The sequence below is a fragment of the Mirounga angustirostris genome, unplaced genomic scaffold (assembly GCF_029215605.1).
Source record: "Mirounga angustirostris isolate CCGP_5_RB_7025 unplaced genomic scaffold, mMirAng1.0.hap1 SCAF_7, whole genome shotgun sequence".
NCBI lineage: Eukaryota > Metazoa > Chordata > Mammalia > Carnivora > Phocidae > Mirounga > Mirounga angustirostris.
This window is the reverse complement of record NW_026991715.1, coordinates 120,086,461-120,101,100: the sequence shown is the minus strand read 5'-3', so window position 1 is coordinate 120,101,100 and position 14,640 is coordinate 120,086,461. Positions and strand designations below refer to the sequence as shown.

The following is a 14,640-nucleotide window of genomic DNA, read 5'->3' as shown; positions in this document are numbered from 1 at the left end:
CTCACGACAAAGGATTATCTGCCTGAAAATGTCAGTAATGCCAAGGTTGAAAAACTCTACTGTAAGTATATCTATTGATTATTTCTCATATGAAATTTTATTTCTTGTTTCTTCCTCATTGTTAGAAATGCTCTGTGGGGTTTGTTGTCATTGTTCACAACGATTGATACTCCCACCTATTGAACTTATTCCCATGAGACTTGTTTTGGTCTGTAGAGCAGGGACTGAAGTCCATTCTCAGTAGATGCTTTAAAGAACCAGCCTATGGTTGGACATGCCCTTCTCTTGCCTCTGCAATTGGGAAAGCGTAGGTGGAGATGGCGCCTCCATCAGTTTGGGTCTCCGAGGCAATATGATTATAGAGCTTCCCGCTGACCAATAATGGACATGCAGTGTGAGTGAGAAATAATGTTTGATGCCGCTGAGATTTTTCAGGTTGTTTGTTACTACAGCAAAATCTAATCTATTTTGGTAGATATAATCTTTTCATATTGAGGATATTATTAACGCTTTGTGATACAAAGTGCAAATACTCTTAGTTTGTCATGTGTGTTTTTACTTTGCTTATGGAGTCTTTGCCTTCTAAAAAATTGTTATTTTTAAATTTGTAGAGAATGTAGTCAAATATATCAAAGTGTGAATCCAACTCTCACACCAAGTGAATTAGGGATCTAAATATGATAATAATATTTGTATATAAATACTATTATTTATAATAGTATTTTAATATTATATTAATAATATTTAATAATTATTATAATGTAATAATAATATAAATAATAATATTATTATATTTTGGGTATTGTGGACATTGCTACTATAAATATTGGGGTGCAGGTGCCCCTTCGAAGCATTAGGTTTGTATCCTTTGGATAAACAGTGCAATTGCTGGGTTGTAGGGTAGCTCTCACACCTGCCCTGGGCTGAGGTCAGGCTGCTCCATGGGTCTCTTGAGCCCTCACCTGCCACAGAGCATCCCAGGTGAGATACAGCCCATGTACAAAGCCATAGGCTAAAGCCTGTGGAGTTGTTATTTATTTATTTATTTATTTATTTATTTATTTATTTATTTATTTATTTATTTATTTATTTTATTCTTATGTTAATCCCCATACATTACATCATTAGTTTTAGATGAAGTGTTCCATGATTCATTGTTTGTGCATAACACCCAGTGCTCCATGCAGAATGTGCCCTCCTCAATACCCACCACCAGGCCAACCCATCCTCCCACCCCCCTCCCCTCTAGAACCCTCAGTTTGTTTTTCAGAGTCCATCGTCTCTCATGGTTCATCTACCCCTCCGATTTCCCCCGCTTCATTCTTCCCCTCCCGCTACCTTCTTCTTCTTCTTTTCTTAACATATATTGCATTATTTGTTTCAGAGGTACAGATCTGAGATTCAACAGTCTTGCACAATTCACAGCGCTTACCAGAGCACATACCCTCCCCAGTGTCTATCACCCAGTCACCCCATCCCTCCCACCCCACCCCCACTCCAACAACACTCAGTTTGTTTCCTGCGATTAAGAATTCCTCATATCAGTGAGATCATATGATACATGTCTTTCTCTGTTTGACTTATTTCACTCAACATAATACCCTCCAGTTCCATCCACGTCGTTGCAAATGGCAAGATCTCATTCCTTTTGATGGCTGCATAATATTCCATTGTATATATATATGTGGAGTTGTTTTTAAGAATCAAATTTAACCATTTTCATAATTGGTCCCCAGAGGGAGGGAGAGTGCCCACTTGCCTCTTCTAGACTTATCTTCTCCATTTGTGGTTTCCATGTCACTGTTCATAGAAACGGTACAGCCCAGCATCCTCAATCTTTGCCCTCTCCGGCAGCCTCATCACAGCACTGTGCCTCCCCCTGCTGCCCAGGCATGCCATTTCCAAGGGCAGGAGGCAGCTGTCTCCTGCAGCCCATCTTTGCTGTGACTGTCTTAGGTGATGAGTAACCTCCTCCACCTTTCCGCCCAACAGCTTCCTATCCCTGTCCTGCTACCTGGTCCAGAGTCTGGGACCTACTTTGTTTCTTTGTTATGTATGAACTTGTTTAATGAAAATAAATATCTCCCAACCTTTAAAAAAGAGAAGAAAGTAAAATAAGATAAAATAAAAGTATGCCTTGGATTATTACCATTTCGATAAGGCAAGAAATGTTTCTTATTGATTTTTTTTTAATTAGTGGAAAATCTGCATCCTTACTCTATTGCAAACTCGCCACAACACCCTAGACTCTCCTCCAATTAATCTGTAACCAAATTTTCCCTTTTGGAATAAAGAGAACAGATTTTGTTTGAGATTTTGGATTGAGGGATGAGAGGAACTGTAAAATGCAAGCCAGTGGGATGCTATTCTTCAACTCCTCTTGGTTAGTTTACATATTTTATAAACAGTTTCTCCTTAACATTTTCCTCTCTCAAAGCACATAATCTCTTTTTCAATTCTTGTCTCATATTACATTGCATGAGACAAATTCTCCACAGTACAGAACATTCTGAAAAATTGCTAGAAAATAATATGAGATATAATAGGAAGGCAGCTATGCTAACCACTATACCACCAACGCAATATGAGATATAATAGGAAAACTGAGACCATATATTCTTAATTACATACAATCAAACGTATATAAAGAGCACAAACCTAGCCTAATATTGTTCGTGAAACTGGGGTAAATGTAATCCTGTAGGAATTAACCACAGATTACAAGGTTTATAAATGGGTGTTCCTGTGAACCATTTCTGGTTTTAAAATTATCAACACAAGTGAAATTATCACTGGCAAATAGTTGTGGTGTAACCTGAATCCAGGACATTAAGCATTAATATTTTACCCATTTTTTTTTCCTGCAAACACAAAGCTTCCTCCCTAAGTTGGTTTTGCAAAAGCAGTAGATATGCTTTAAAATAGAAAATAATGGTTGCTTTTTGCTGCTATTTTATTTTTTAATTGACAGTTTCTACAAATAGCTTTTTTAATTAAAAAGAAAAAATTGCAAATACGAGTTTGCTCTCCCCACGTTGTTTGAAGAAGTGATGTGTAGGGCAGCATAGTTATGATTTTAAGCATGGACCTTCGAGTGATGCTGCTAGGGTCAAATCCTGAGTCTGCTTAGGAGCCAGGTCTCTGGCTATGTGACTTGGACAAATCAATAAGCCAATTAATCATAGTTTTGACTTAATAGGGTTGACACAAAGATTACATAACTTTTTAAATGCTTAGAGCAATGTCTAACAAATAGTAAGCTCCATAACTCTTTGATAAATTTTTGAAAAAGTTTATGTACTCCACTTTACTGTCTTTCTCGGCATCTTGGTTCAGATGAAATTAAGTCAAAACCAACATAATAAAAGATGTCTTCAGGTAGGGGTCGGAATGAAGGGAGAGAGCCGACGCTAGGAAAGGCACAGTCTAGTATGCTTGCCGTAGTAATGGTGGAGGGATTTACAGGCTGATTTTTCTCAGATGAATCTCAAGTCTTCCCACCATCTGGTGAACCTACCTCTTTCCATCCACTGAGATGTTTTCTGAGTCTGCCCACTAGTAAGAAATTGGATTCTGCAAAGCTTGCAGTGGAGACAGCTCAATTTGCTGCCTCTGAAGGAAAGCCTGGGGAGCAGAAACCACCGTAAAATCAAGACAAGTCAGCAGATAGGCTGTTCCTTTAAAAATAGAGTTAACCCTGTCTACTGATACCCTGCTTAATGGAATCTTCAACCACTTCCCATTTCGTAGAATACTTGTTCCGTACTAGTTAACTAGCACTTTTTACTGAAGCTCAAATCCATATGCAAACTATGAATACTTGGAAATAGAGGTAATGGGAGTGTCTGTCTTTTGAATTATATTGGACTCAAAGGAAAATGAGAAACAATACAACTCAGCATCCATTTTCCATGCTTCCTTTTCATGCAACTCCCAAAAGAGAAACAAAACACCCTTCACGCAGAGGGATATTTTTCTCTCTAGTCCTTGGTCTCCACTAATAGCCCTGCAGTTCATGCTCAGGAGACCACAAAGAGTGAAATTAAATGAAACTCAGGCAACTGTGTGCAGGAGTACAGATGGCATAATGAATCCTTAGGGCCATTACACAACTGTTTACTTTCATAGAAAATTCTGTCTATGCTTGTGGGGAGGATTTAGTAACATAAAGTACTCATATAAGAGGAAGTGCATGCTAGAGCCAGTTGAGGCAAAATGTCTCCTGCTATGACTCCTAAAAGACACGAAGTCTACATGGATTGTATCTATCTCATAGCGTTCCCTACTTAACCCTTTTCCTTTATTTGTTCATTCATTTATTCAACAAATATTATTTAGCACTTATTATGTGCTATGCACTCTTCCAGGGTCTGGGGATATTGTGGAGGATGAGGCATGAAGCTTACATTCTAACAGAGGAAAATATATAATTATGTAATGTCAGGTAGTGATCAGGGATTTGAAGATAAGTATAGCAAGGTAGGTGGCTATTTTAAGTATGATAATTAGGGAAGGTTTCTCTACAGAGAGGATGTTTAAGCAGAGGCTTGATTAGAGTATAGGAGGAAACCAAGAACTTCTGGAGAAGGGTTCAGGAATTAAGAATGCTAGGGGCAAGGGCGCCTGGGTGGCTCAGTTGGTTAAGAATGCTAGGGGCAAAGGTCAGTAGTTGGAGGCTTCTTGGTGCAGTGAGGAACAACAAGAAAGAGAATTTGGTTAGTGGGGTGAGTGTATGGAGAGTGTCAGTTAATGAGATTGGAAAGGTGGCCAAGGACCAGATTATGTAGAACGTGGCTGGCCATGGACTTTGTTCTTTGTATGAATAGAAGTTGATGGAAGGTTCTGAACAAGGGAATGAAATAAAATGACTTACTATTTTCACAATTCATTGGCTGCTATGTGAAAAGTGGACTGTAAAGGGCAGGAGTGGAAGCACAGAGACCAGCTGGGGACCACTGCATGGTTATAGGTGGTGATAAGGGATCAGGAGAGGGAAAAGGGAATAGAAAGCATGTATGCATGATCCCTCACTGGTGTTCTATTTGGAGTAAGCTTTGTGTACTCTTAGCTCTATAGATTAAGCTTTTATATATATCTCCATGTACTTTCCTTCCAATTGCATAGTACTGTTTTAACTGGGCAAAGACAGAACATGAAACAAATCCCCATCAACAGAGAAATGGTTGATTAAACTCTGGCAAACACTTACTACAAACTATTAAGCAACCTTTAAAAGGAATGAGCTAAATTAATATTTGGAGGGATTAAGTTTTTATATATCTCCATTGTACTTTCCTTTTAATTGGATAGTACTGTTTTAAGTGGGAAAAAAAAACCCCAGAAAATAAAATGAATTCTCATCAACAGAGAAATGGTTGATTAAATTCTGGCAAACATTTACTATGACCTATTAAGCAACCATTAAAAGGAATGAATTAAATTGATATTTGGAGGGATTTCCATGATACACTTTTTTTTTTAAGATTTTCTTTATTTATTTGAGAGAGAGCGAGAGTGCAAGAGTGAGAGTGAGAGAGAGAGAGGGCACAGAGGGAGAGGGAGAAGCAGACTCCTCACCCAGCAGAGAGCCCAACATGGGGCTCGATCCCAGGACCCTGAGATCATGACCTGAACCGAAGGCAGATGCTTAACCAACTGAGCCTCCCAGGTGTCCCTTCCATGATATACTCTTAAGTGAGAAAAAAACAAAACAAAGCAATATGTATGTATGTAGCCTCATTCTTGAAAAACAAAGAGAATTCCCAACACCTATATTAGTATATATATATATATATATATCAAATTATGTATATATATACATATATTTTTATACATGTGTTTATGAATATATGAGCATGCAGAGGATTATAAAAATATACATGCAGGTTGTTAACAGATTGTTAACAGTAGTTACTTGGCCAAGAGCAGATAGGCTTTAAGTACTTAAGCAACATCTATAAACTTTAATGGCAGAAACCCTGAAGTAAGGATACAACCGAGTACAAACCAGATGGAATAAGCCTGCTGTGGGATACAGAGTAGAGGATCTCGAATTGTACCTGCATGAGACCCTCTGTCACAGTAATTAAGGGTTATTACCAGTTCCTCAGGGAGGAGGAATTGGAATTGGATAGCAAAACCAAATGTAAATTTTTTATGTGGAATTTTATACAATTATGCATGGTAAAGTGTATAAAATTCTCATTTAAAAAGTTTTTTGGGCATAAATTGATCTAAGAAAAGATTGAATTCACAGTCCTTTGCATCTTTAGTATATGCGTGATGTAAATGTACTTTTGAGCACGTTAAAGAATGAAATAAGTCAATGACTTCACAATGGTGCATACGCAGGCATGCGTGTGTGTTCAACCATCTTGAATGGCCAAGTAGAAAAAAAGATGTACAGGTTGCTAAAGACAGACTTCATCCACTTGTCTGCAATCTGCTCGAGAGAGAGGTGTGACCATACTAGGTACAGTTTTCTAAGCCAACATCATATACCTTACCTTGGGGAACTTTTCTCCTCTATATTTTTGACCATCAACCAATAATTTTGTAATGAAACCTGTGTTTAAGCAAGAACATTTGGTCTCTGTAGTAACATTTGGTAATTAAAACAATTCCTTTATTTGAACCTCCGTCACTGTGACGATGACTACACTTCAGAGGCATTCTGGGAAGAGGAGTGATTTCTTCACCTCCTGAACTCTAGTGTGTGACCATCATGGAGAGACTTCTCATTCTGGCTAGTATGGCTTGACCTACATAGCTCCCCAAGTTGAACATTTGACAGGTTAGTTCACTAGTAACCAAATGGTCCTTTTAACAAGCTTTGCTGATCACTGAGCTGTATTTCTTCATCTGCTTTGACTTTTAAAATGATTATATGTGAGTAGTATCTCATGGGAGATTGAGGAAAAGGAAGAGTTTTTTTTTTACCTTTTAGAAAGGCTGTTCATTCAGTTTTTAAAAAATTGCCAGAAAACCCCATTGTTTACAAATTTTTCCATTGTGTTCTGTTTATTTGCCAAGAAAAATCTTGCACCATACCAACTTGTTTTAGTAAAACAAATGGCTCCTTTCACAATACAGCTCAGCATATTTGTATATTTACATGAGTTTTCCAGCATGCTTTGGGAGGAAAGATTCAGCTACATTTGTACATGTTTTGTTTTCCCTTGTGTGTAAGCTTTGACCTCCCAAACTAGCTCCCAGTGAACCCACAGGCCATGGATTAGTTGTAGGCATTTTGCTAAGCCCTCAGTTGGATAGAGTTTTGCTGGATCCCTTGAAACAAATAGGATGTTTTCACGGATCTTGAACTAGTTTTAATATCTGGGTGAATTAGGAGTGAAAAAATGACTGGGACTGTGCCCCTTGAGCCCCACCTTCCTGGGAAGACATGAAGCTTATTGACACTTTGTTGGCCATTATTTAATTTGTGTAGCCTATCAAATAGCAACTTGCAACAGACTCATAAACATGGTACCAGCCTATTCAGCTTGTCTGGACTGGAGATCTGGTGCTCTCCATTTGGCCTTCTATGCTTCGCTGATTTTATTTCTTAATAATTTCATGGTTGGTCTATAAGTAGGCTAAGAAAAAATTTTTCAGAGGTTTCAAATAATTTATAATTCATATGGTGTATTTCTTCAAGGGGGTGAAAGATTTTCAACAACTCACACTTCTGAAACCTAGGCACTTGCTCATTGTGTGATCTTGGACAAATTACTTCACTTCCCTCACTTTTGGTTTCCCCCTTTTGTGAAATGTGGGTTTATAAAACCAATTTCATAAACCTATTGTGGGGAAATAGGTTGAAATGAAATAACATAATAAACCATCTAGTATGGTGTCAGGCACATCAGCAGGTCTTTTGGAAATAAGAACTGTGGCTGTGATTATTGGTGTTAGGATTCACTGTGGTTAGGATGATGTAGGTTATGTCTGCTGCCACGGATACATGGACAGGTGACTGACTCTCAGTAACAGTGAAGGACACATAGGCAGGTCGTTAATCTGGTTCTTGATGCACCAAGCAGGCCTCTGGAAATGAAGTGAGAGGTTCTGCAGGCGTGCTTCAGTAGTTCTGACCCTCCCAATAAAAAGAGTGTTTTATTCATAGCAAGGAGAATTTGGCCATCTTCTGTGACATCTTGGTTTGGGCTGGAACCAATCTTGAGGAAGTTTTGGAAATCTCAGTTCCACACTGTGAAATGAAGCATGATGTTTCCAATGACACCACTCAGCACATTGATGTTCCCTGGAGCATGCACCACACTGGTGCCAAGACAAAGGCCAATAAAATCCACCTATGCCTTAGGACGAAAACTGTAGCCCAAAAGGTTGCCAGTGTTTTGACCAGTATAGAAAGGTCCAAGATAAAGTAGCATAAAAGATGTCAAGTGGAATTTTAAAGCAGTTGAACTTCTCTCTAGGTCCAGTTTCCTAATGTCCTGTTTCGTCATTGAGAAAGCAGCCATCAGGGAAGGGCCTGTGCAGTTCTCAAGTCTTTGCCACTCAGGGGAAAAGTGAAAGCCATTCATGATTTTGGAAATCACCCTGCCATGTCAGAACATGTCATGCATAGGATTCTTTTTTCTTTTTTTAAAGATTTTATTTATTCGAAAAAGAGAGAGAGCGTGAGCGAGCACGAGCAGGGGGGACGGGCAGAGGGAGAACAGGCTCCCCGCTGAGTAGGGAGCCCGATCCCAGGACCCTGGGATCATGACCTGAGCTGGAGGCAAACGCTTAACCGCATAACCGACTGAGCCACCCAGGTGCCCCCATGCATAGGATTCTTGAAGAGAGTACTTCCACAAATAGTGAATCCTAGGTGCTAACCTCACAGTGCAGAGTAATAAATCATCCACACTGTGGAGGAATATTGACTGTTCTTTTGGCAAAGGATGTAATTCCCTCCTTTCTCCACCCCCTCCCCCCTTATTCCAGTGATTTTTCTTCCATAGATGTGCAAGAAACTGCTCTCCAGCCAACAGAGAGCTGGGTCCAGATTACAAGTGTCATTTGATGGTGTCACTGCTCATCTGTCAATGTCATGAAATACTAGGATATCAGCTTTCAGGAGACAAATCCTGAATACTTCAACGTGGGGGAAATTTCCATGCCATGGTCCCTAACAGATAAATGTAAACTCCCCATCAAGCCACTCTTTCAGGTTAGCTTGAATATTTAGGAACTTGGGGACGAAAACGGCAACAGAGCTTCTTGGTCAGAGCATGTGAAAGTGTTTGCTCCAGTGTGAACAAAGTCCACCTGTTTTTGGCACTGAAGGCCGCCTGACAGAGACTTCTATAGTCTTCATTGGAAGACTCACTGTCAGAGCCCTCCAAACCTATGGCCTCATTCTATGAGCAGTGCTTTTGTTACCTGTGGATTTCGTAATTTATAGTTAACAATAATAGGAATCATCTGTGATACGGCCCTAGCAAGACAAAGGACATAACATGAATCTTATTTACTGACTTCCTTTCTCCCTCTCATTTTCCATCCCCTTAGTTTTTCTTTGATTTTTTTTCCCCATATGTGTTTTAAAGTTATTTTATCTGGCTCTATTATAAGTTTCTTTTGAAGCTGCTTTAAATCCTTTCTGGAATAAGTCACACTACCAACAAACAAATAAAAAACAAATATTCATTTGTAATAATTGGACCACCCAGTTGAAATATGCTGGTAGTTTTTCTCCTTGAAAGGGTAATAGCATTGTTGTTTATTTCATCATTCCCCCTTCCTTTCTTTGAAACCATTATCCTGTGGCTTTGAAAATTCCCGTGGAGGAACAAATAGTCCATTTGCTTCTAGAATTGCCAGCAAGTTCATAAGGAAATTGTATCAGAGGTAACTTGTGTATAAGGAACAAAAATGTATTTTTTTTTCCCTTTTCTGCCTTTCCTGAAGCCCTACAGGTCGAGACCTTGATCATACCTTAGTAGGTATTACATCGCTCAGGCAACTGACTGTTGGACAAGTTCTTCATCCTTCCATGAATGATGCCACAGCTCATCATGTCAAACTGGGAGCTGTCACTTGCCCGAATGTGGAATGGGTTGCAAAATGATGAAAACAGTACACCAATTTGGCAGATTTCAGGAAATGGCAAAAATTACAACGTGGTCTCTTTATTAACTATTTTAACATTCACTTAAATTCAAGAAGAGGAAAGGGAGAAAAATGATTTACACGCCAGAGATTAGGGTTGTAGAAGGAAAATGGAAATTGCAGAGGGTTCTCTCTTAGGTCATCTGCCAGACACCTGTAGAATTGCATTTCAATTATGTGTCTGGGTCAGGTAAAAACTGGCTGGTTTCTGACAATGGTCTTTCGGACGGGACATCACTGAGGAGGCAAGATGCTCAAGAGGTTAATGTTCATTTCCTATGAAAGGAACTGAGGATGTCAAAGTAAATTGGAAAGGATAGAATCTGGGCAGGCATCTGGGGCTTGGCTCACACTTCAGGAAAACGTTGTGTCTAGTGATTGCCCACAATTACAAAAAGCAGAGGAAGGGGGCCCCACTTGACAACAATTGAATTTCAGGAAGTTTTGCTATTGAACCAACATCAGGAGATGGATTTTCTTTTGAAAAAGTTCTCAATAAAAGTCAAGTCTTCCCTGAATTCATTATTCTAAAGACATCTGCATTTGAAAAATACTTAAAATTCTTCTCATATCAATGGATTTAAATGTTATTCACTAGTAATTCTTTGGGTCTTTGAAGCTTTTAGCTGAAGTTTTGGTTTATGACTCAGTGTTACCTTATGTTATTGACTATCTGTTGCTATCTTTCATGTCAGGAAGCTCTTCATCGACTGAAACTATTTGTTACGATATGCCATGCATTCCTCTGAAAAGAAAAATTATTTTCATGTGACTTGCTTCATCCATCCAAGCTTGTTTATTTATATTCATTTTAGAATACATCATAAGAGAGGGGGCAGTATAGATAGTATATATGAAATACCAGGATAGACAATTTGATTGATTTTTCTTATATTCTGTCCAAATGAATTCTACTCTTTTCTTATGCATATTCATAAATGTTATAACAGTTTTTGAAACAGAAGTACAGATATTGGCTTTAGGAACTCTCATGGTGTAAGAATATATTTTATTCTTTCTGGATTTGAGGGGTGATTTTTGATACATTAAAAAGAAGAGTCTTACATTACTCTCTAATTTCAGAGCTAAGTCACACGTTTATTTAGCAATTATTTTCGGGAAAAAAATGAAGATTTTCCCCCCCTTTTCAGAGCATTCTCTAGACCCAATGTAAACTTAATACTGTTTAAATACCAGCGAAGTCAGACTGTAGGGAAATCAGTCTGACTTCCCTGAGGGAGGGAATCCTCATCAGCAGTAAGACGGGTGATGAACGATACAGGTGGCTTTCCGGTCATGTGTTATACTGACTCATTTGTGTGTAAAGTGACTATAGCAGATGAACAGTCTCACTAGTTTCATTCTACATAGAGAGATTTAATGCTTAGTCTTGTCGCCTTAATGCTGAGTAGAGTCCGGTGTTGCTGACAGCAGTCTCTGTTCTTTTTATCATCCCAAGTCCCTCAGTGGGGATGGAGAAAGGCTTTTATAAAAGTATTTTACAGGACAGATCTTTACCCCTTAGAATGATCCATATGTTCACTAGCGCTCTTCTCAAAAGTTGCAAAGCAATGACGCTTGAAGAAGAGATTCAGAAAAAAAACACCCAACAACCCTATATTGCTTGCTGTGTTTTGCTTTTATATCATCCACCTCAGAGCATTTCTTTGGGCCTGTTTAAGTCTCAAGTTGTGGAAACATTGAATTCTCCATGAGTTCTCTAGAAGATGGAAGTATTTAAATAAAACTGTTGTAATTTGGGGGTCTGATATTTATACCACTCAATGAATATTGCTTTTACTGTATATTTAAACAATGTATTAAGGATGAGTGAACTGACCTACAGAGTGTCAGCCTGACACAAACCAGAGGTAGATGGAATGAGGGGCCCAGGCATTGTGTCTTCTCCTGGAATATTGTGCCATTTGCAAAAACACTGCATGTTTCACTGTTCACACAGTAAATGACCAGCAGTGAACCCTGAGGCAGAAATGAGTTAGAGATGTTGTGTAGGGGTGTACTAAAACTTGATGTGAAGGCCTAAGTATGACACATTTAGGAATTTCACTTTTGATGTTAGGATCGGAATGAAGAAAAGTGTGGAAGAATGTAGCAAGATTGAAAAACCGCCTTAAAGTATCTGTGAGGGAGAAATCTGTGATGGTTATGTAATGCCATTCTCTAAAAGAAGGAACATTTTTTTCATGTGAAAGTGTCACTTTATTATGCAGCAATAATTAAAACCTGACTCTTAACACGTGCATACAAATGAGGCTGGGGAACCTTTGAATCATTAAAAAAAGAAGACACCCAACTTTACAAACTGATAGATCTGTTTGCCAAAAAACATAGGTTCTCTCCTCAAATAATTTTAACCGTAATTCTTATTTGAAATGATCTGCTGAGATCTCATTTTTTTTCTGCTTGATGTGGGAATGGATGAAAGCTCTTTCCAGGCCTCTCCTCATTTTTTTCTTAAGTTGAAGGGTTGGCTGAAGACTTCCATGATGTTTCCTAAGCTAGCACATGGACTTGGTGGGAAGCCGTCTACAATGTTAGGTCAGGAGACAGGGCCAGAAGAAGGCAGGGCTGAAGGTTGAGTGACTGAGGAGAGCTTTTGGAATAAATCAGAAGTTAGAACCTCAGAGGTGAGGTCAAACTGGGCATCTCAGAGTTTGAGAAGATGGTTGGAGTGGACATTTACAGGTGCAAAATGAGTAGAGGTTACAGGCAAATCCATGGTTAGAGGATGCAGAACTCAATGTCTGCGGCAGCCTGGTGGAGTGGAGAAAGTAGATTTGCACTCAGGAATCCCAGGTAAGGTTTAGTGCAGAGGTTTAGGTGAAGCAGCTGAGCATAGGCAAGAATAATGACTTTAACTGTGGGCATTAGCCAGGCATCAAGGAAGAGACAGGCCCAGGAGATGAGGGAAATTTCTCAAACCCTAAACAGTTAGGCAGGTTTATACAATATCAGTTTAATTTCAGGACAGGGATAATCTTTCTTTTATTGTTTTAAAAAGTGTTTTCTTGGGGTGAGCTTAACTAATCCTCTGTTGGGACTTTTCTGTTTTAGTAATTCCTTTTTTTCTAGACAAAGGAAAAGAGGAATAAAGGGTATGGGTTGCTGTAATTTGTCCATGAAAAACTTAAAGCCTGATCAAGTTCAGGGGTGTAGGGAGAAGAATGAATTTATTACATAGGACCCAAGACTCATCTTCTGGTATTGGTCCCTAATCTTGCCTAGGAAAAGCGATGCTCTTGGATTACCCTGGAATTGAACTCCTGCTTTGTCTTGCATGATCCTCTATTGGTGGGGCATGACTCTGCTTGAAAAGATAGAACTCAAACAAGGAAGCATGGAAGATGGGTTGAATCTTGAAGGACCTTGGTAAGCCTTGCTATCATGTATGTTGAATAATCATGAAAGATCTGTAATAATCATGAAAGATCTGTAATATAGAGTTTGATAGGTCTAGAGTTTTCTAGTGACCTTTTAACCCACAGAAAACCATGTTCTACTCAACAGTAATGCTTGGCTTCGTCTGCAGAAACTTGTTTATTTTTTTCAAATTATGGGCCTACATAGAATGGATATTTGCACCGTTTTTTATATATAATTAATGATGGAGGGATCAAATAACCACTTGGGTATGATAAGCATAGGTTTGGTGGAGAAAACTGGCTCAAGAATAAGGGATTGTGGGGATAGATTTGTGTGGAGTGACATTGTGGGATGAAGGGTAAGGGTTGTTTTGGTGGTGAGCATCCTAGGAAGTATCTTAGGAACTAATGTAGTCTATGCTTTTCATTTTTCTCATGTTTATTTTGTTCACTCTAGGCTTTGCAATGATAAATACTAAAGTCTACTTTAGTCCTAGAAAGATAAAGAGAAGCTGTCGACTAATAGGGTACGGTGATGGTCTTGACTGGAAAGGATCTCTTTTAGAAAGCAGTATGTTTAACCAAGGATACATTCAGAAACATTTTATTTTTGGAAAAATATGCTTGAAAAGAAGGGGTAGTGATGATCTTCTCAAAGAACTATGAGAAAGATAGACAGTTTAGAATAAAAGTTTTCACAGGGAACTGATACTAACTTGCTCTTAGGTGGAAACAAACACATGGCCTAGAGGCCTGAGGTTTTCTATTCCAGAATCTTTGACTTTCTAACACAAGATATTTAGCTGAACTGTTGAAGGGTTAAAATTCCACAGCTGTCTTATTTATCTTACTGATCTTGGCTAAGCATTTGGAGCCTTAGAAGCTCCTTTTATTTTCTTCTATGTGCTTCTTCTGTATGTGATATTTTTCATGGGCCAGCAGCAATATTAAGCATCTTAAAAGGTGTCTTCTTTATATCTTTCTTCAGATGGTTTGTTTCTCACTAATGTGAATTTCTTTTTTCTTGGCTGTGAATTTTATGGCTATTATATTTGTTTTTGGTATGTATAGCATTATTTGGATGATGATCTCTTGGTCCAGAAAGGCAAGAAAAAATGAGTTTATTTAGGGTTTCTTG

At 38.7% G+C, this 14,640-nt stretch overlaps 1 long non-coding RNA gene across 1 annotated transcript in view; it reads left to right on the top strand.

Moving 5' to 3' along the window:
* LOC129045363 (uncharacterized) overlaps window positions 1-14,640 on the top strand; it is a 400,949-nt gene that overhangs the window by 16,493 nt on the left and 369,816 nt on the right. Inside the window, exon 3 of the long non-coding RNA XR_008504989.2 lies at window positions 13,366-13,509. This is a non-coding gene — a long non-coding RNA (uncharacterized LOC129045363). The remainder of the gene's footprint in view (window positions 1-13,365; window positions 13,510-14,640) is intronic.